Source organism: Urocitellus parryii, chromosome 3, assembly GCF_045843805.1.
Source record: "Urocitellus parryii isolate mUroPar1 chromosome 3, mUroPar1.hap1, whole genome shotgun sequence".
Classification (NCBI taxonomy): Eukaryota; Metazoa; Chordata; class Mammalia; order Rodentia; family Sciuridae; genus Urocitellus; species Urocitellus parryii.
The window spans coordinates 115,178,738-115,198,227 of record NC_135533.1 but is presented as its reverse complement, the minus strand read 5'-3'; the positions used below and the strand labels follow the sequence as shown (position 1 = coordinate 115,198,227).

General features: G+C 60.0%; 1 protein-coding gene across 2 annotated transcripts in view; it reads left to right on the top strand.

The window, feature by feature from the left end:
* The first annotated feature begins 755 nt into the window (after nt 1–755).
* The window catches only part of Kiaa1671 (KIAA1671 ortholog), a 139,683-nt gene continuing 120,948 nt past the window's right edge, over nt 756–19,490 (top strand). For both annotated transcript variants that reach the window (XR_003302567.2, XM_077796032.1), the window contains exon 1: nt 756–810. The gene's annotated coding sequence lies outside the window, so the exon portion shown is untranslated. The remainder of the gene's footprint in view (nt 811–19,490) is intronic.

The following is a 19,490-nucleotide window of genomic DNA, read 5'->3' as shown; positions in this document are numbered from 1 at the left end:
GCCAGTTGCTTCAGTGCCATGTCCCCAGCACGCAGCAAAGGGGGGGATGCTTCATAAGGATACGCTGGCTGGGCACAGTGGCGCGCGCCTGCAGTCCCAGCTACTGCGGAGGCTGAGGCAGGAGGATTGATTGAGCCCAGGAATTCCAGGCCAGCCTGCGCAACAAAGTGGATCTCCGTTAACAGGACGCAGGACAGGCACCTCCCATCCCAGGGGCGACTTCCTACGATTTTCTCAACTGATACACAAGCCTACACTCATCATTTCCTTCCGCAACAACAAGGCAGTGGCTTGGCTCACAGCAGGATGCGCGCCTCGCCGAGGACATAGGTGCAGTCCCCAAGCCCGCCGCGAGGGGGCGCAAGCGCCCCGTGCAGACCTCGCGACTCCTGGCCGGCGCCCGCAGTCCAGGTGACCTGCCCTCGCCCACAGCCTCCTGAATTGCCCGGCGGCCTGGAGCGCTGGGGGGTACGCACCCGGCTGCCGGTCGGTGCCCGTCGCGGGGCTTTCCGACCCATGCCTGAGGATGGCTCTGGGGACGCGGCGGGGTCACGGTTTGAGGGGCGGGAGGGATGACCTCCGACCCGGCGAACAGTCCCAGGCCCAGGTTCCCCCGGGCGGATAGGGTCCGGCGGCCGCGCTCCGCCCGTGCTCTCCGCGCAGGCGCCGCGGGCTCCGGTTCCCATGGCGACGGGGCGCTTCCCGCGCGAGGCCCCGCCCCCAGCAGGCTAGGCTGCGCGGGGCCGGCGCGGGCAGGTGCGGCGGCCGCGGGCAGGTGGCGGCGCGGCGCGGGCTGGCGGCGGCGCCAGGGTAGGTTGCGCGGCGGCCGCGGGGGTGGGCGCTGGCGAACCGCCCCCAGTCCCGAGCCGCTAGCGGGCTGCGGAGGCGGCTGCGGGCGAGGGCCGCTAAGTTTCTGCCTGGCCGAGGCCGGGGGGAAAAGTTGGCAAAGTTGGCCGAGGAAGAGGCGGGGACCCAGTGGATCCCCGGGCTCCGGGGCCGCCGGGAGGGGCTGCCCGGCTTGGGACCCGGGGAATCCGTCTCCCGAGACTTGGGAGTGGATCCCGCGGGAAGATCCCGCACCGGGCCACCAATGGATCCCGCGCCACCCGGTTGGCCACTTGGGAGTCGATCCCAGGAGGGATCGGGCGCCGGCGGCCTGGGGTCCCCCTGGGTCCCTAGCCAGGCAGTGACGCGAAGGGTGATTGGCGACTGAGAGTGGATCCCTCCCCCTCCACGCGGGTCCGAGCCTGGGGAGTGAATTCCGAGAGATCTAGTGGCCAGCAGCTGGGGGATCGCTGGAAATTCGGGGTACCCAGCCTGCAGCTGCTAAGAGCTGGACATGCGTGCGGGTTGGAGGCCCGGGAGGTGGACCGTGGGCTGCCCGGGCCCCGGGCGGGGCGGGGCGGGGGCCGGGGCGCGCAGGCCTTGGGGACAGCGCGGGTGGGCAGAGGGCAGCGCTCTGGCCCCGGGGGCTCGGCACGCGTCCTCCCTGCGGGGCCTGCGCTCCGTCCGCCCGTCTTCCCAGGGCAGAGGAGGACCCAATGAGATGGAGCCTCTGTCCCCCTGCTCCAGACAGGCCCATGTGGTCCCCGCCCCGGTGGCGGGCGGCGCCCGGGGATACGGGAGGGGCCTCTGGGAAGGGAAGCTGCCCATTGACCTGCACCGGAGCCTGACCTTTCCACACCCTCCCAGCGCTGCACGCACTGGCCTCGGAATTGAGGCGCGGTGCCCTCAACCCTGCTTTTCGTGTCCGGGAGCGGGCGTGTGACCTCCGCAGGACACCTCAGCGCTTAGGGCTTCCTGAAGGCCAGGACTGAACTTTCTCTACCAGGAGCAGCCATTACCTTTTGGAAGGGGAAGGGCTGTACCTGTTGCACAAAGAAAAAGTTTTTTCTTTGGAGACTCTTGGTGACCTTGGGCAACGCACTGCACTTAACCTGTTTGAGCTCCCGTTTTCACTGAGACAAAATGGGGGGTAGGGATGTCACCCTTTCCCCTTTTAGCGGGCATATCGGGGTGAATGGACACAATAGGTGAAAAAGTTCCTATAAATAGTCGCGCGCCCCTCCTGTCCTTTTCCATCCCCTGGACGTCCCCTGCTTGTCTGAGGGAAGGCTCCAGAAACCCACCTTGGCTCTTTGCACTGCAGGCGTAGATGTCTAGCTTGGCCTTTCTTTCAGATGGGTTAATGCCCCCCCTCCTCCTTCCTTGCAGAAAGAAGCTCTGGGGTTGGCTAATGAGTAACCAGGCATTTGGCCCAGGCTTCTCCCGTTGCTAATGCATCAAGGATCCTGGACAGACCTGTGTTCACTCCTGACCCTGGTGTCTTGCTCCTTTCATTGGCTGCCAGGGACTGTCCCCAGGTCGTTGTGCGGATGCAGGCCCGGGTCTTGATGGTTTGGGGGGATCCTTTTGAAAGGATTTGTGTGCTCCACAGGGGGGCAGTTACTGGAGAGAAGTTCAGCCTTTTAGTGCTCAGTGTCTGGGCACAGGGTTTGGCGGGGCAGGTGAGCTGGCCCAGTCTGTCTGCCCTGGGGATCGAGCACCTACTAAATGCCGGCACTGTAGAGTGTGGAGTGTGGCCAGGGCCACCCGGATCTGACATTCTAGCTGGGGAGCGGGAACTTGCCCGATTCCGTGTTGGGCATGCGGCCCTCACCCCCGATCCTGAGCTGGAACCCTCCCCTCGAGGGCCGGGGGCTGGTCCTTATTCAGGGCAGATCTTGGCAGAGTGGAGGGGCCAGCTGTCTGCCCCTGAGCAGGGTCCCCTTGGCATCACCAGACTGTGTCTCTGACCAACTCAGGGAAGGAGCCTCGGGGTATCTCCTCTGTGGGCTCATTCATTCCCCGTGGCTCATTCACTCATATGTCAAGACACTGTGTCCCAGATGCGGCTTGCAGACACGTCAGGTGGGGAAGCCTTTGGGAGAAAAAGTCCCTTATCTAGAAGAGCCGAATGCAGAGGGCCAGCGGAGGGGCCTTGGGACCTGAGCAGGATGGAGCTCAGCCTGGTCGCCTGGACTCTTGCCAGCAGGAAGAGGCTGGTGTCCTGGGTCCTAAAGCCCAACAGCAGAGGCTGGAGGGAGGAGGGAGTACGGGGGTGGGCCGGGGCCGGGCCACGGTGCCCATGATCTGGACTTTATTCCTGGGCAGCGAGGTGCCCCGGCAGGTTCCTGGCCCTCTTGCCCTGGCTGACTTGGGGACTGAAGGGAGGGGACGGTCCTGGAGCCCCAGGGGCCGGTAAGGAGGCTGCTGGGAAACCCCAGGTGGGCTGAACTTGCCTGGAGCAGGACACTGGTGTTGAAGGTGGATGGCAGCGGGGACGCGGGGCAGGGTTATATCCAGAGAGCCACTCGGGACGACACCTCCTCAGGGTGTAAGTCCACCTGGAGAAGGACGCCGTCGCGGACACACTTAGGACTTGTGAGTGTGTGCACTTGGCTGAGCCGTGGTCCTGCTGGGATCCTGTCAAACCTCCTAGTCTGCAGGGCCTCCCTGTGGGGAGCTGGTGGGGTTCCTTGCTCCTGTGTCTGATGCAGGGCTGGGGTGTCCTGAGGTCGACCAGCCGCAGGGGGCAGAGCAGGGATGTGGACCTGGCCACCACTTGCGTTTGGCGAAGGTTGGAGTCGGTGAGGTCCACTGGGCAGAAGCTTCAGAGGATGTGCTGCAGGGTAAACCCAGGGAGGCTTCCAGGAGGAGGCGGGAGGGAAGGCGGGAGCCAGCCAGGGACACCCGGGGGCCAGGCTTCGGCTCTGGAGTGTGGATTGTGGCCTTGGTGTGGTTCTTGTTTGGATACTCAGCTCCTGTCTGTAAAATGCGCTGCAGAAAGGGTCCCCCCATCAAACGGGGATTCCCTGGGTTTAGCGAAGTGGCACCTGGGAAGTGCCAGGCACAGAGTCTGGCCTGGCTGTGCCCAGGATGTAGGGTATGACGTCATCGCCAGCAGCAGGAAGTGTTCCAGGCAGGGCAGCCTCACCCAATCTGGAGTGTGGGGGAAGGAGCAGCTGTCTTGGAGAGGAGTGGGAGGCGGAGGCAGGGAGGGATGGCGGAAGGAGTCTGGGCTGCCCCTTGCAGAAGTGAGGGTAGTCGGCATGCCCAGAACACAGGATGTGTTGACTGACCAAAAGACCATTAGCAACCCCTGCCTTTCCTTGAATACCCAGGAAGGATAGGAGATGCGCATCTAGGAGGGAACAGTCCTGCCCCGGCTCGGCTCACCCGTCAGATTATAGGAAGATAATTCCAGATGAGTCCCTCCCCCTCCAGCCTCAGTTTCTTCCTCCGTGAAATGGGAGGATCAGAGAGAACGCAGGCAAAGCCTGTAGCACATTGGAACAGTTGCTTTGAGCCGGAACCTGGACTGAGTTCTTTCATTCCTTCTTTTTAATTCTTTGCATCAAACCCAGACAGTGCCTGCTTTGGGACCCTCCAGTCTGTGGTTTGAGATTCCAAAGCTTTAAAATGTTGCACAGCCGGGAAGCGGAAGAGTCAGGATTTGAACTCAAGCCCTCTGCCCCAAAGCCATGCACCCCTGCCACTCTGTCCCTCAGCACAGGGGTGGGTGCTCCTGGCCACTCCCACCATCAAAGGCCTGCCATTTAAAAGTGAGCTGACCTCTGTTTGGATTGAAGGGCAGGGACTCAGATTTGTACATAGGTAATATTTCCCACCATCAAGACGATATTTTAATGAGGATCTTCTGCGGGCAAGGCACTAGGCGAGCCAAGACTGCACAAGATGGATTCTTCCGGAATCCTCTGGTCAGGGATGGTTTATGGCACAATGAATAAGTAGGGGAAGAATTATGGCCTTGACTTTGGGAAGGGGTTATTGCTTCGACATTGGTTAATTGCTCGATTTACTGACCTTTGAAATGTTTTATAACCTGTCTCCATTAAGAATATGAAGCATGTTTGCGAAGCATGATCTTTGGCTGCTCCTATCTCTGAGTTAGGAAGGATGACCCCACATCAAAATGCAGATAGTATTCTGGAAATAATGCGCGTTGCACACCACACACCCCACGTGTCAGAGACGGCACAGTGATACTCCACTGGGTGAAAAGTGTGTCTCAAACTCCCGATTCTTACTTCTTGAAAAATTAGCCTTTTCTCTTGACCTTCCTGAAGGTTCACGTACACTTGTTTATTCCCTTCCCAGTCCCTGTCACACTCTGCTAAATCAATGATATTTTAACCTCCCGACTGGAATCAAGGGATGAGTTTGAATCTTGTTTGTGCTGCTTATCCGCTGCTGTGAGACCTTGGGAAGCTGAATTGACCTCTCTGAGCCCCTTTCCTTCCCAATAAATGGCATAATAATGGGACCTGCCTCTGAGGGTTGCAGTGAGGCGCACATGACAAGAGCTTGGAGACGGCGTGCGCTCATGCCTGCAGATTGCGGTTGTTATCCATCATCCTTATTATTACTGGTGGTGGTGGTAGAGGGTCGGTATCATGGCCAGTTTCCCCTCTGACTTTCTGCTCTAGAGGGCAGGAGCCCGACTGTCCTCACTGCTGCGATCCTGGAACCGCCCGATGCAGTAGGTGCTCAGTAAACAGCCGGGTGATGAATCAGTGCCTCTGCCTGTGTGGGGCCACACCCGCGTTGATGGTGATGTGGAGCAGGCTCGGCTCTCCCCGTGCTGGGACATGTCATGTCGGTTGACCCTGCTCCTCCTAAGGGCCCAAGGACACTCCCATGTGCATAGTGTCCCTAGTCACCTGGTCTGCCTTCGGTGGACGGGGTGGCCTTTTGCCGTGGTGCATGGTGCTGTCATAACACCCCGCCAGGTCGTCCTTGTCCGTCTGTTGCAGGAGACTGGGAGACACATTCCAGAAGGTTCCCTGTGCAGCCCTCTTACACTCACGCTGAGGCTGAGGGAGATGGAGACTGTTCGGATACCCCCAGAGAGGGGTAGCTGGTTGGCTTTGTCTTATCAGTGGCACGGGCTGTGGCCTGGTGGCAGGGAAGTTGATCATTCCCACAGTTTGCACAATGTTTGGTGGCCTCTGGGATTTTATCCGACCTGCTGAAGACTGTGTCTTGGAAGACATTTGCCGTGTACCCACAAGTCCTTCTGGAAACGTGTGGTCGTTGTATTGGTCAGGTGTTCAGGATCTTGCTGCGTAACAAGCACCTCCCAGATCCCAGTGGCCTTTCCTAGAGCAGCCATTTGTTTCATGAGCCTGAGTCGACAGGTCTTTTGACTGATCTGGTCTGGCCGTGGCCTGCATGCTGGACTCCGGGATTCAGATGGTCTTCTTTGATGCACTCAGGGGGATGGGTGACAGCCAGCTGGGGCATGATTATCAGCAGGAGCCCGCAGTGCTGTGAATGCCTCAGAGAGAGCTGAGGAGGTGTTGCTCCTGCCCTTGATCCGTAGTCCACTGCCAAGGCCAAGCCCCGCAGCAGGGAGCCCAGCCCCCTCCTCACCTGGAGCAGTGCAGCTGCTGGAGTGGGAGGGGCCTTTGGGGACGAGAGCGGCTGCCAGGAGAGGCTCAGAGTGTGGCTCGTGGTCTGTGTGGAGGAGAGGACCTGGTTCCAGCTGATGGCCCAGAACAGGTCGTTCCCCACCGAGTCTCGGTTTCCTCATCTGGGAAGTGGGGCCAGCATCCCTCTGCTGAGCGGCTGGGAAGCCTGGACCCAGTACTGGGGGGCGGGGGCTTCACCCGCCTGGTGGGGACGCGCTGGGGGTGACTGTTTTATGCTGACTTTTGTTCGGGACCTGGGTGTCACCTGGAGCCGGGGCTCTGTGTTTGGGTCCCAGCGCCACCTCTTTTGGGGGCACATGACCTTGACCAGCCCCATCACAGCCCAGCCTGGGGTGCACTTTGTGAAATGGACACGGGTGCTTGGAGGTCAGGAGGGACGGGGGCAGGCTGGGCACTAAGGAGATGATAAGTGCGTGGTGGCTGTGAGGACGGTGTGGGGCCCAGGCATCCTGCCTGGCGTGGGGGGAGCCAGATCCCAGTTCCCTCACTCGCTGGCTGTGTGGCTTTGGGTAGGGCAGTGAACCACTCTGGGCTAAATGGGAGAGCGAATCGGCCTGCGTGCTGGGGTGAGAACATAAGCTGCCTTGACAGTGCCCTTCAGGAGCCCAGTCCCCGTGCCTGTGGCTGTTATGTCACTGTCATCAGTATTACTAGGGCAGGGAGGGGCTGGGGGTCACCTCCTGTCCTGGGAGCCCCAGGGCTGGGAGGAGGAGTGGGGTGGGAGATGCTCTGGGTCCACCCTGAGCCTGTGTCCCCTGCTGCTCTCCTGGGAGCAGGGTTGGGGCTGTCCCCCAGAGGGGCCTGCTGATCCAAGGCAGCCCCTACCCAGGACCTGCAGGCCTGGGGGGGGGGGGCCCAGGGCGTGGCCAAAGGCTGCCCGTATGAGGGCGGGGTCAGAGGTCACCCATGCCTTCATGTTCCTGTTGTCACACCCATCATCTCGTCACAGGCCAAGTCCTGTGCTGGCTGAGGGCCTGGGAATGTGCCCGGGGCCTGGGACGCCTTTCTGAGCAGAAGCTGGGTGGGGGGCAGAGTCTGGGGCAGTCTGGCCCGGGCCTCCTGTGTGACCCTGGGCAGCCGCATCACCTCTCTGAATGTGTCCTGTCTGTGAAGTGAGTCTCTGGGGGCCACGGCGCCCTCCAGGTCAGAGAGGGCAACCTTTGACCTGCAGGTGCAGGTGGCTTCTGGGCTGGCCCCTGCTTTCACAAGTCTGGGGGTGAGCGAGGCTGCCTCTCCCCTCTATGCAGACACCCAGCTTTTTATTTTTTGTTTTTGTAAGTTTTCCTTGAGGTTGGACACACACCTTTATTTAATTTATTTATTTATTTTTATGTGGTGCTGAGACTCAAACCCAGCGCCTCACGCTGCCCGGCAAGTCTCCACCACCGAGCCCCGCCCCAGCCCGAGACCAGGCTTTTGAGAAGGACAAGGTCATGTGTAGTGAAGGAGAACTTGTGTGAGTGAGAAGTCACCCGCCCAAGCTGTCTGCCACCATGCCCCTTGTGTTGTTTCATTTGATCCGTATAACCCCATTTTACAGAGGGAGTCGCTTATCCAGGGCCACCGGGAAGGGGGACGTGCATCTGGGCAGCCTGACTCCAGCCCCCATGTCCCAAGTCTCTCCATGGCTCCTTCCCAGGCAGAATGGGAAGATCCTAGTGTTAGATCCTGTCTCCACACGTCAGTGCTGTGTAGCTTTGGGCAAGTGACTTCACCTCTCTGAGCTTCAGTTCATCCACAGATTTTCCCTGAAGGGTCATCGCAGGATTAGATAACTGTATAAAAAGTCTTTTGCACATAGTAGGCACTTCAAAAACAGGGCCTCCCCCATAGAAGATCCCTTCAGGGTTTTAAAAACAATGTCAGTCCTAAGGTCCGAGCCACGCCATGAATCTTTGTCCGAAGTCGAAGCAGAAATATCAACGGTGGCCATAATAAAAGCCAATAATCAACGCCCATCGGCTGCCTCCGCTCCCGGTCCCTGATGTGCATCTGGCCCGGTGACCAGTCCTCGTGACTGCCTGTCAGGATGGTGCCGGCATCGTTCCCGTCTGACAGAGGAGGAAACCGAGGCCCAGAGCGGCCCGCCGCCCTGACCAGCGACCAGCAGTACCCGCCGGCTCGCAGCGGCCAGGACCACAGCCCTCTCTGTGCCCGCGGCCTGGTGGAGGGGCAGCTGCTGCGTTCCGAGGCCCAGGGGGCGGGGCTGTGGCCCGGGGGCGGGGCTGTGGCCCGGGGGCGGGGCTGCGGCGCGGGGGCGGGGCTGCGGCGCGGGGGCGGGGCTTGCCTGTGCAGGGTCCTGTTCTGCTTCCTCCGTGACTGAGGTGCTTCTGGGCACCGCGCTCTACTCAGGGGCCTCGGGCACAAGGGAGGCCACCGGGCGCGGCAGGCACACCCCGGTTCCGTGAACCTCGTCCTGCCCTGACATGAAGCCAGGCCTGGCAGGCACTGCCCTGGGCACTGGGCAGGGCTGGGAGTGACGCGGGCGCGGAGCCACGTCTGTGCCTCACCGCAGGCCCAGCCCTCCTGTCCTGTTCCCCCCTTGTGCCAGGGCTGTGCAGGGCACGGGAGGGGTCCTGGTGGGGGGGGGGCGGGTGGAGAGGGCCGGAAGCTCTGGGCCACAAGTCAGGCCTCCTGCGTTCTAGGCCTGGCTTCTCTGCTGTGTGTCTTTGAGTAAGCCCGATCCCCTCTCTGGGCCTTTTGTTTTTACTGGTGTAAAGGAAACCAGGTGAGCAGACCGCAGCGCCTCCTGCTCCTGCTGCACCTTCTGGCGGAGTCCAGACCAGCCCTCTGCCAGGCAGGGCCACCCTCGCCCTAGCCAGTGCCTGCTGTGTGCCTTCTTCTCAGATCCCAACGGCCCAGAGAGGCACAGTTGCCCTCGCTGTTCTCAGCTGGGTTCAGAGGCCCGTCTGGACCTGCCTCCCACGAAGTCCTGTCCCCATCCCCCATCTGCCATGGGAGTTCCAGGTCACAGTTTCCTCTCCCCTTGGGATATTTATTATGGTCGTCTTTGTGTTTATTGAGCACCTACTGTGTACTGGGCCTGGGCACAGAGGAGGGAGACAAGGAGGCAGAGAGCAGTGTCCTTCCTGATGCGCTCAGGGGAGAGGACAGTGGGCAGGGGCAGCCCTTCTCTCCAGAGGCCAGTCGCTGCCCCCTGAGCTCCAGGCCGCTTCCCTGGGGGGTCTTGACAGGGCCCCTCGGTCCTTCCTTCTTCCCTCTGTCCTTCCACTGGAGGGGGGGTGGTGGGGTGGAGGGAGGCGGTGAGAAGCTGCAGGCGTCTTCCGGGCCCAGCGGCCGGCCCCTGTCTGCCCCACTGCTCTGGGTCAGCGCCCCGCCCAGCTTCTGCTGGGCCTCCTCGGAGGAGGAGGACTGTCCCAAGAGACAGCGCCAGTCAGGGCCGTGTGGCCCGTCCTCTCCTCAGCTTGGGGGCCCTGGCCTGGGGCCCACACCAGGGATGGGGTGCTGGGGTCTGTCCTTCCTCTAGCCTGTGGGGGAGTGCTGGGTGTGGGGGGCCCGAGCTGTCCATCAGGAAAAGCCCCACTGTGCAGCGAAGTCTCTGGGGTGCCGTGGGGTCCCCACCTCTGTCCTCCACTTGACCTTGACCCTTGGTGGTTCTCCCTGCCCTCACCTCCACCTGGCAGGTGCGGCCTGAGATCCCGTCAAATAATCGGGCGGATGACTCTCAGGTCCTTTTGTGTCCCTTTATCTTGACCGCACAGCGGCGCCCCTTCATCGCTGAACCTGCACAAACACAGACACCCCCCACAAAGGAGAGCACCCACATTCTAAAGATCACCGTGCCAGCGTGTGGGGCTGGGATTTTCTCACTCACCCCGCACACCGTGCATGCGTACCTGTCCATCCATGGGAGGTGTCAGCTCTGTGTCTTGGTGCACGGAATGTGGGTTTGCTTCTCAGATGGCTTGGATTCCAATCCTGGCCTGTGACCTCCACGCTGTGTGACCTTAGGCAGGACCCTTGCCCTCTCTGAGCCTGAGTTTCTCCCGCTTACGGGGCGTGTCTGTGCATGTTGGTATTCTGAGGACACCTTGGGGGTTCTGAGGTTGCTCTGAGGACTCAGGAGTCCTTGCTGGTGGAGGGTTTGGAGAGCTCACGGCAAATGCTCAATTCCCGCCCACCGCTGTTCCCTACGTATTTGGGCTCTCTCTTGTTTTGGGGGACAAGCCCCCTCTAGAGTGCTGAGGTCTGTAGCTGTTTGGGACCCAGACATTCGGCTGGGGGTGCAGCCACAGGCCACCTCCTGGGGGTACACAGTGGTGCTTCCTTCGTTCCCTGGGGCTAGGGCTGCGCAGACCGGGACCGGGGACCGGGCACACGGGGTGCCTTCAGAGCAGGTCCGTCCTGATCCCTGTCCCTCAGGGGTGCTTCCTGTCCCTGCCAAGGCCTGGCTGTCGACCAGGTTCGGGCTCCTGGGCTGTTCCAGGGCCCTCTGCCTCCTCCCCAGGCTGGATGGGCTCGGGGACATGGAGGGGAGGGTCAGTGCCCCTCCGGGAAGGCCTGGCACTGGGACCCTGTGGCCTGGGCAAGTGGCTGCCTGGGATTCACGCCCAGTCTCCTCCGCTGGCCTCCACTGGCCTCCAATGGCCAGTCGGGTCTCTGGGCCACATGGTGTTCTGGGCCCTCCGGGAGCAGGCGTCTGGCTGGGCCTCTCCGTCAGCCTTGGGCGCCCCGGGGACAGCAGCCCTAGCCCAGCGGAGTGGCCCTGTGCTGGGTGCCTGTGAGCTCCGCCCCCGGGTCCTCCTGGTGGATCTGGGCACCGTTATTAATGCCACCGTCTGCTGTCCACAGAGCTTGGGACTCTGTCTAGCTGTGCTGGCACATCTAAATGTGACGCTCAGTGGGTGGGCAGTGGTCACTGCAGGCCACGGTTGTGTGGGGTGTGATCTGGAGGTGGCCCTGGGCGGCTGGCTGGGTTTCCTCATCTGTGAAGCTCCAAGGCCACGCCTAGCAGTCCCTCCCTCCGAGGTCCCCGGGGCCCTGTTTGTCTGTTTGAGTGGCTCCGTCTTGGGGTGGCGCCCAGGGCCCTCCAGGTCAGGGTTGCGCCCACACAGGTCTCGGGGTCTCTGACCTGGGGTGACAGGGAGATGCTTCTGAATGGGCACCCATAACTCTGTGGGGTCCTGGAGGAAGCAGCTTGGCTGGGACAGGGGCGGAGCCACCGTGGACAGTGGCACCCAGAGCTTCTCTAGGGCTGCCCAGGGGTGTCCAGTCCTGGGTGAGCCTGGGGAGGGGAAAGGGCTGGCGACAGGGAGGACTGGCCAGGCCCAGCGCTCACCGCCTTGCCCTCTGTCTGGCCAAGTGAAAATGAAAACCATCCCCGTGTCACCAGGCAGTGGGGACAAGCTCACGACAGGGACGTCAACGGGGCGGGTTTGCCGAGCACTGGCTCAGGAGGCCCACGCCTGGTCTCACTTGAGCCACTCAACAAATAGCCCCCTTGAGAGATGGCACTCTGGGCCTCGGCCCAAGAGCCACAGTCAGGACCCCAGGAAAGATCTGTCACTTGTTCACGGACATCTGCCTCCGTCCACCTGTCCCTGCTGCCGCTGTGCATCCTTCACCCGCCTGGTGCAGGTCTTCCATCACCGGTCCATCTGTCCATCCACCCACCTGTCCTTTCTCCCCACCCCGTCCATCCTTCCACTCTCCCCTGCGCGTCAGCTTACCCTTCCTTCCATCTGTCCATCCCCATCCCTCTGCCCGAGCACATGCCCACTTACCTTCCTGTCCACCCAGCCCCCTACCACCCATCTAGCCCATGACGCTGTTAGCTGAGCACCTACTCTGTGCCAGGCACTGAGGACGCAGCCCTGTGGCTCAGTGCTTTATGGACCTCGCCCTCGAGTGTGGAGAAGCTGATAACGAGGAGCTGCAGGTAGTGACTAAGGCAATGGCCAAGATCAAAGAAGGTGCCCGAAAGGTTGGTGTGTTTTAGATCAGACGGTTAGGGAAGGGCTCTTGGGAAAAGTGACCTTTGTGCTGTAACCTGGAGGACTTGAAGGAGCTGGCTAAAGGGCCCAAGGGAAAGTGTTCTGGGCAGGTGCAAAGGCCCTGAGGCAGGAGCCCTCCAGGCGAGCTGGAGGAACCCAGGTCATGGGGAGCCAGGTGGGAGGGTGGGAGGCCGCCCCGGGCCTTGCTGGTCCGCAGTTGCCCTTTAGGGTGGCCTCAGGGGAGGTTTCAGAAAGAAGTGCTGCTGAGCACAGAAAGGCCTTGGGAGGTAGAGGACGAGGCTGAGGGGACAGCAGTCCTGCAGGGGGCAGGAGGGGGACACAGGATTGAGCACAGCCTGCCCCCTGCCCCTGCAGTCCCCAGCCCAGACCCCAGCCTACAGTCACAGCGGAGTCTGTGTTTCTGTCATGCCTGTCCCCCTGTGCCACGCTAGGTCCCAGAGGGCAGGGACTTCTGCTCACAGCCTGGCCCTTTACGGTGCCTGGCACACAGTAGGTATGCTCAGTGTTTCCTGAATGGATGGCCAGTGAGTTCCAGAGAACACCTGGGTGACCGTGGCAATGGTGACCAATAGTGATGGCCTGGTCATGACCAGAGGCAGCCTGTGCTCTGGAGCCTCCTGCTGCCCCTCGGCCCACCTTGTGCCACCGCCCTCTGCCCTTCCCTGGTTGGTGTGAGGGGCTTGGCCGGCCCTGGGAGGCCCTGTCACCGGCTGGGCCCCAGTGCCGGGCTATTTCCCCTTGTGTGGCTGTGTGAGCTGGACTCCTGGTGGCCGGGGATGGAGAGGGGGCGGGCTGGGAGGGGACGCAGCACTGGCGTGCACTGAAGAGCCGAGTTCAGGTTTTCCAGCTTTCATGGCTCAGCCTCGGGACCCAGGGCCAGTCCCATCCCCTCCACAAGCCTGCTTGCCAAGTGGTGACGGTGACAGCAGCAGTGTCCCTTTATGGACCCCCTTGCGTGTGTCAGGCACTGTGCTATCTCAGTTCTCACGGTGACTCCACAAGGTAGCCGCTGTTCATGTTCCACTTTCTAGATGAAGAGACTGAGGTTCAGAGAGGGGATGCTACTAGAAGACAGTCATTCAGCCGGGAGGTGGGGGGCTGGGGTCTGAACCCACCAAGAGCTAAGGCATGACTTCAGCGCTACCAGACCCCACTCATTCTTGTATCATTTTGAAATTTTTCTTTTTCATATTTTTGTACTTGGACTGCTTTTCAGTGAATGTTTGTCTTGAAATCGTCTCTTCTTAAGTAACAGCTTTATTGAGAGAGAGACTCCATGTCCCCGATCCAGTCCTTTAAAATATACAGTTCAGTGGCTTTTATCCCATCCATGGGCAGGTGCGACTATTGCCACAATCAATTTTCTGTAATATTTATTTTTTAGTTTTAGATGGACACAGTATCTTTATTTTCTGTTTCTGTGGTGCTGAGGATCGAACCCAGGGCCTCGTGTGTGCTAGGCGAGCGCTCCACCACTCAGCCCCAGCCCCCGCCACCATCAATTTGAAAACATTTAATATTTTTTTATTTTTATTTTTGGGATTGAACCCAGGGGCGCTCAACCCCTGAGCCCCATCCCCAGCCCTGTTTTGCATTTTATTTAGAGACAGGGTCTCACTGAGCTGCTTAGGGCCTCACTAAGATGTTGAGGCTGGCTTTGAACTTGTGGTCCTCCTGCCTCAGCCTCCCAAGCTGCTGGGATGATAGAACACTCTGTGACCACAGAAGGAAATCCATGCTTGTCATCTGTCACTGCTCACTTTTCTCCCACTTCTCCAGCCTTAGGCAACCATGAATCTGGTTTCCATCTGTGTAGACTTGTCTGTTTGTCGGGTCACCTAAAGGCCTTTTGTGACCGACATCATCTTCCACTTAGCAGAATGTCCTCAGGGCTCAGGTGTGTCGTAGAAGTTGGTGTTTTTTTTCCTTTTTTATACCTGCATTCTACTCCCCTGTGTAGATATACCACATTTTGATTCATTTTTATTCTGTGTATTTATTGACTTATTCCCAGGGCTGGGGATCAAACCCAGGGTCTCGCACGTAGTGGGCAAGCACCCTACCACGGAGCTGCGCCTTGATTCATTTTTAAAAACTTTTTAAAAAACTTTTAAAAACTTCTATGAAAACACCGTCAAGTACGTTCAGTGTGCTGGTTGTACTTTGCCTGATGTGCACGTGAATTCATCCCATAAAGCGTGCTTGTACGGACTTTGCCATGGTACCCACCCCACACTGGGCGTCCCTGTCCCTTATCCTGCAGACTCATGGGCCACCCACAGACGGGCTGTTCTGGGTGTGGTGGTGACTTTTGGGGATGTGGTTTACATCTCTGCCCCACAAGTGAGCAGGGCAGATTTTTGTGCCTCCCGAGGACCCGTGCGAGTGCTCCTGGGATCCGCTGGCTACTTTTTCAAAGCCATGACTTTGCCATCGGCTTTGGCATTGACATTGCCCAGGGCTCTCCCAGACCTGCGACCATCCCCAGTAGTTTGGACTGAGATCTCTGAATTTGCAGTTTTTTGCAGCTCAGTGATAGGGGAGCATTGTCATTTCGGAGGGCTCAGCCACCAGGTCAAAATATCGATCCCTTTTTCCAGGCAAGAAAACTGAGCCTCAGAAAGGGTGGTGACTCTGCCCACGGAACACAGCAAAGATGAGGCGGTCAGACACCAGCGTCTTGCTCCTTGCAGTTCGTTTGGCTTCCCGGCCTCCCTTAGCCCTTGGCAGTGCTGCTGCTGACCCATCAGCAGGGGACCCAGCTGTGGCTTCTTGGCCCAGGGTGGGCCTGGGCCTCCCTCCCCTCCCCCTCCCTCCCCCCCTCATCCTGGGCTTCTGTGGGCCCCATGGGAAGTGCTGGGCCCCAGCGGTGTGTGCATCTCCCTCTCTGGGCCTCAGACAGCCCATCCTCCCCCACCCGGCCCTGAGCCAGGACTCTGGTCCCTGCTGCTGCGGGCCCCTGGGGAGGATGCTCCCCTTGGGCTGTCCCTGCCTGTAGCCAGCAGATGCCCCCAGGGCAGGCCACAGGTCCCAGCAAGCCACCTGGAGGCTTGGACTTTGGTTTGGAAAGTCTCCTCTTCTGGGAGGGAACAAGTTCTGGAGCAGATGTCAGCTGTGCTCAAGGTCACACCAGGGCGCTGGGCAGGGCAGGTGTCCGCACCCGGCCTCTGGGTTCTCTCCAGTTCCCGCCCCTGGCTGCTCCGCGCTGCCTGGGACCCTGTAGTCAGAGGCCTGTGTGACCCTCCCAGGAGACGGGAGCCGCCCGGGTGGAGCCTCAACACCCTGCGTGCCCTGCCCATGGGGGACAGGGAGAGCCCAGTGACCCGTGGTGGGACGTAGGCCATGTCAGGGCCCAGCACCCTGGTGGGGGACAGAATGGGTGGTGGCCTGACCCCCGCCTGCTGGCGCCCAGAGCTTATAGGAGAAGCGCTCCCGGTGGCTGTCACGGCCACACGTGTGGAGGCTGGAGGCGTCGCCGTCCCCAGGAGCCTGCCCACAGGCCCTCTGGTGTGGGCTGGCCACAGCTGCTCAGGCCGCATCACAGACAGGGGATGCCTGCGCGGGGCCCCTGGGTGCGGGGCTGTAGTAGGTGCTCAATGCGCAGCAGAGTGAGGAGGCGCCTGCGTCGGGAAGGCTCGCGGGTCCTGGCTTGGCCGCTCTGCCTGCGCGACTCTGGCGGCACCGGAGACCCGTCTACACAGCGGGAGGGACTCGGAACCAGCTCTGGCCCTCGGGATCAGCTGGGCTACGCAGGGGCCGCTCGGGGGTCGGGGTCACTGTGAAGGTAATGACGGCATTGTCCTGATCAACACCTCCGCGTGTGTATCAGGGGACCCTGCCTTTGTAAAAGGGACCCCAGGGGACAGTGGAGGCAGGGCTGGACATGGTGACCTCTTCCCAGCCCGTGATGCTGGATACAATGTTTGTCCCAAGGCCAGGGACTGGGCCATTTTCTGCCCTTCCAGGCCCAAGGTGGGGGCTGGTGCCTGGCAGGACTCAGGGCTTGGTGGGTTGCTGTCCCCAACTGCCCCCTGGGGGACGGTCAGGTCCTAGGTTGGGCCTGGGGAGCCCAGGAGGCAGGGCCCAGAAGGCTGGCTGGAGGCCCTTCATCTCTGGTCCCTTGAGGAACCGCCACCCTCCAGGTTCCTTCCCGTGGGATCCAGTGGGTCCCACTCAGGGCGGGGCCTCGGCCAGTTGAGGGCGAGGCATCTCCTCTGTCCTCGCTGGGCCCAGTCGCCCAGCCTCCCCAGTGCACCACCCAGACCCACAGGCCAGAGACCTCTGTGCCCTCAGCCTCTTCCTGTGGGTGCCCCCAGAGGGGAGCCATTAGGGCCACCACCAGGTTACAGCAGGTAACAAGCTGAACACCCACCGCCCCTGGCCCCTGCCTGCCTCTGCGCACCAGAGCTCACCCGGCACCCAGTCACGGGGTTCAGAGAGGCAAGGCCACCTGGAGGCTACCTGGCTGGCACGTGGTGGCACTGGGGTTGACCTGTGCCCGCCCGCCTTCTGAGGTTAACTTGTGGTGAGGTACAGAGGATGACTCACTCCTTAGCCTCCGCCAGTGACGTCGAGGACACTCACGTCCTCACGGAGCCTTCACCAGCGGCCACCTCCAGGACTCTGTGTTTACCTTAGGAAAATAAAACCCTGTTCCCACGGCAGTCCCCTCCTCCCCAGCCCCAGCACCCCTCTACCTTCTGTGTCTGTGAGCTTGACAACACTAGGCACCCAACAAGTGGCCGCATACAGTACTTGGAATCTGCCCTTTTTTGGAGGGGCAGTATGGAACTCAGGGGCCCTCACCCACTGAGCCATGTGCCCAGTCCTATTTTGTGTTTTATTTAGAGACAGGGTCTTACTGAGTTGCTTAGCACCTTGTTTTTTGCTGATGCTGGCTTTGAACTTGTGGTCCTCTTGCCTCAGCCTCGCGAGCTGCTGGGATGACAAGTGTGCACCACTGTGCCCAGCAGTATTTGTCCTTTTGAGTCAGGCTTATGTCACTTGGTATGATGTCGTAAAACTTCACCCACGTTGTGGCATGGGACAGAATTTCCTTCCTTTTTAGGGCTGAATAATATTCCAGCGTGCACACTTCACATTTGGATACTGGGTTGTTTCCCTGATTTCATTATTGTGAAGTGTGCACGCTGGAATATTATTCAGCCCTAAAAAGGAAGGAAATTTGTCCGAGTCCCTGCTTTCAACTTATAAAAAAAAAAAATGGTATATCTTGAAGTGGAATAACTGGGCTGTATCTTTAGACTTTTTGAGAAACATCCATTCTGCGGTCCCCCGGGTTGTATTTATTTATATTCCTACTCGGGCTGCACCGGGGTCCCCATTTCCCTGCCTCTTCACCCACACATGGTGTTCTGGTTTTGTTTTGTTTTGTTTTGTGTTTTGAGGCACTAGGGATCGAACTCAAGGGCGCTCTCCCAGTGAGCTACATTCCCGGTCTTTCTAAATTTTATTTTTGAGACAGGGTCTACTTAAGTTGCTGAGGCCAGCCTCAAACTTGTGATCCTCCCATCCCAGCCTCCCAAATAGCTGGGATGACAGGTGCACCCCACGGTGCCTGGCTATTTTCTTTCTCTTTTTATAAATAGTGACCATCCTCGTGGGTGTGGCTGTCCCTGTGTTTGGGGCAGACTTAAGGGCGATCTTTGTTGGGCCAGCCTCTACACGAGGTGAGATGCCAGGCAAGGGTGGTTCCTGCAAGGAGGTCTGTCACAGTGTAATGTGTGTCCCGGAAATACTCCGTGTTCTCCCCCGGGGCACGTGCTCTCGAGGTGACCAGGCTCCCTGCAGCCAGTGGACATGGCCGAGGGAGTGCAGAGGATCCACTTGTCACTGGCCAGGTGCACCTGGCTGCTGTCTTCTGGGAGAAACCCTGAGACTGGGAACTAAGATTCTCCCAGGATGCTCTGTGGCCCCAGAGGGAGAGAACCCCGGACGGGGGAAGAGTCCCCCGGGAGCTTTGCCACCTGCAGGTGCCAAGATCACCATCCAGGGACTGGGATCCTGGGCCTGGGACGGGGTCTGAGCATCTGTCCTGGGGAAGAAATCCCCGGGGGTCTCTGGGCACCTGCTGGAAGTCCCATTACCAACTGGATCCGCTGGGGAGGGACCGTGTTCTCTGTTGCTAGAGAATGGCCAACCCACGGAGGGGCAGCGCAGAGCCTGTTGTGTCCCTTCTGAGCTGTGATTCACCCTGAGAGCTGGGAAGCACCCCCAGGCTGGCTGTCACCAGGAGGTGGCTTTAAAAATACAAACAGGGAAGCAAACGGTGGCCCCAAGTTCCCACCAAGAACATGCCCTTGGCCGGGAGCTGGAGCCCAGGGGCCTGGCGCTGCCTCTGTTCCCAAGCTGCTTCTTTTGAGTGGTTCATTATGTCCAGCCCTGGACCCTGAGCCCCCAGGCCTGAGCACGGAGCCCGGGAGACAGGGGCAGAGAGGGGCCCCTGGGAGAGGGGACCGTTTCTTCAGGTCCAGGCCACTTGCTGGCATCTGCCCTGTGGGTGTTGGGTAACCAGACTCCAGGGCATCCCTTGCCCTCCAGAGCCCCAGAACCTCCGGAGAATCAGCCTTTTGTCCTCAGGGTCATTGAGCTGGGACGGGTCCCTGCCAAGGTTGGACTCTTGGCTGGGCACAGGCCAGGGAGTCGGGAGCAGGAAGCAGAAGGTCTCACTGCAGGGCCCAAGTCCTCACAGGATGGCTGTCCGCATCTTGACTCTTTGGGGCACTAGTGTAGAAGCAGTGATCTGAGTATTGGTCCCCCCCTTGCCTGCTTCTATGTGCTGTGTGACCTTGGTTGAGTCCCTTGACCTCTCTGAAAATACTCCTTGACACCTGCTGTGGGCCGGGCTGTATGCTGGTTGCTGCAGGGAACCCAAGGCTAAGTCCTCTTCTAGCTTGGGGTTGACGGGCAGGAGGCAGAAGCTCACATTGCAATGAGGAAGGACAGCAGCATTTTTTTTAAAAAAATATTTTTATTAGTTAGGTCAGGCACAGTGGCCCAC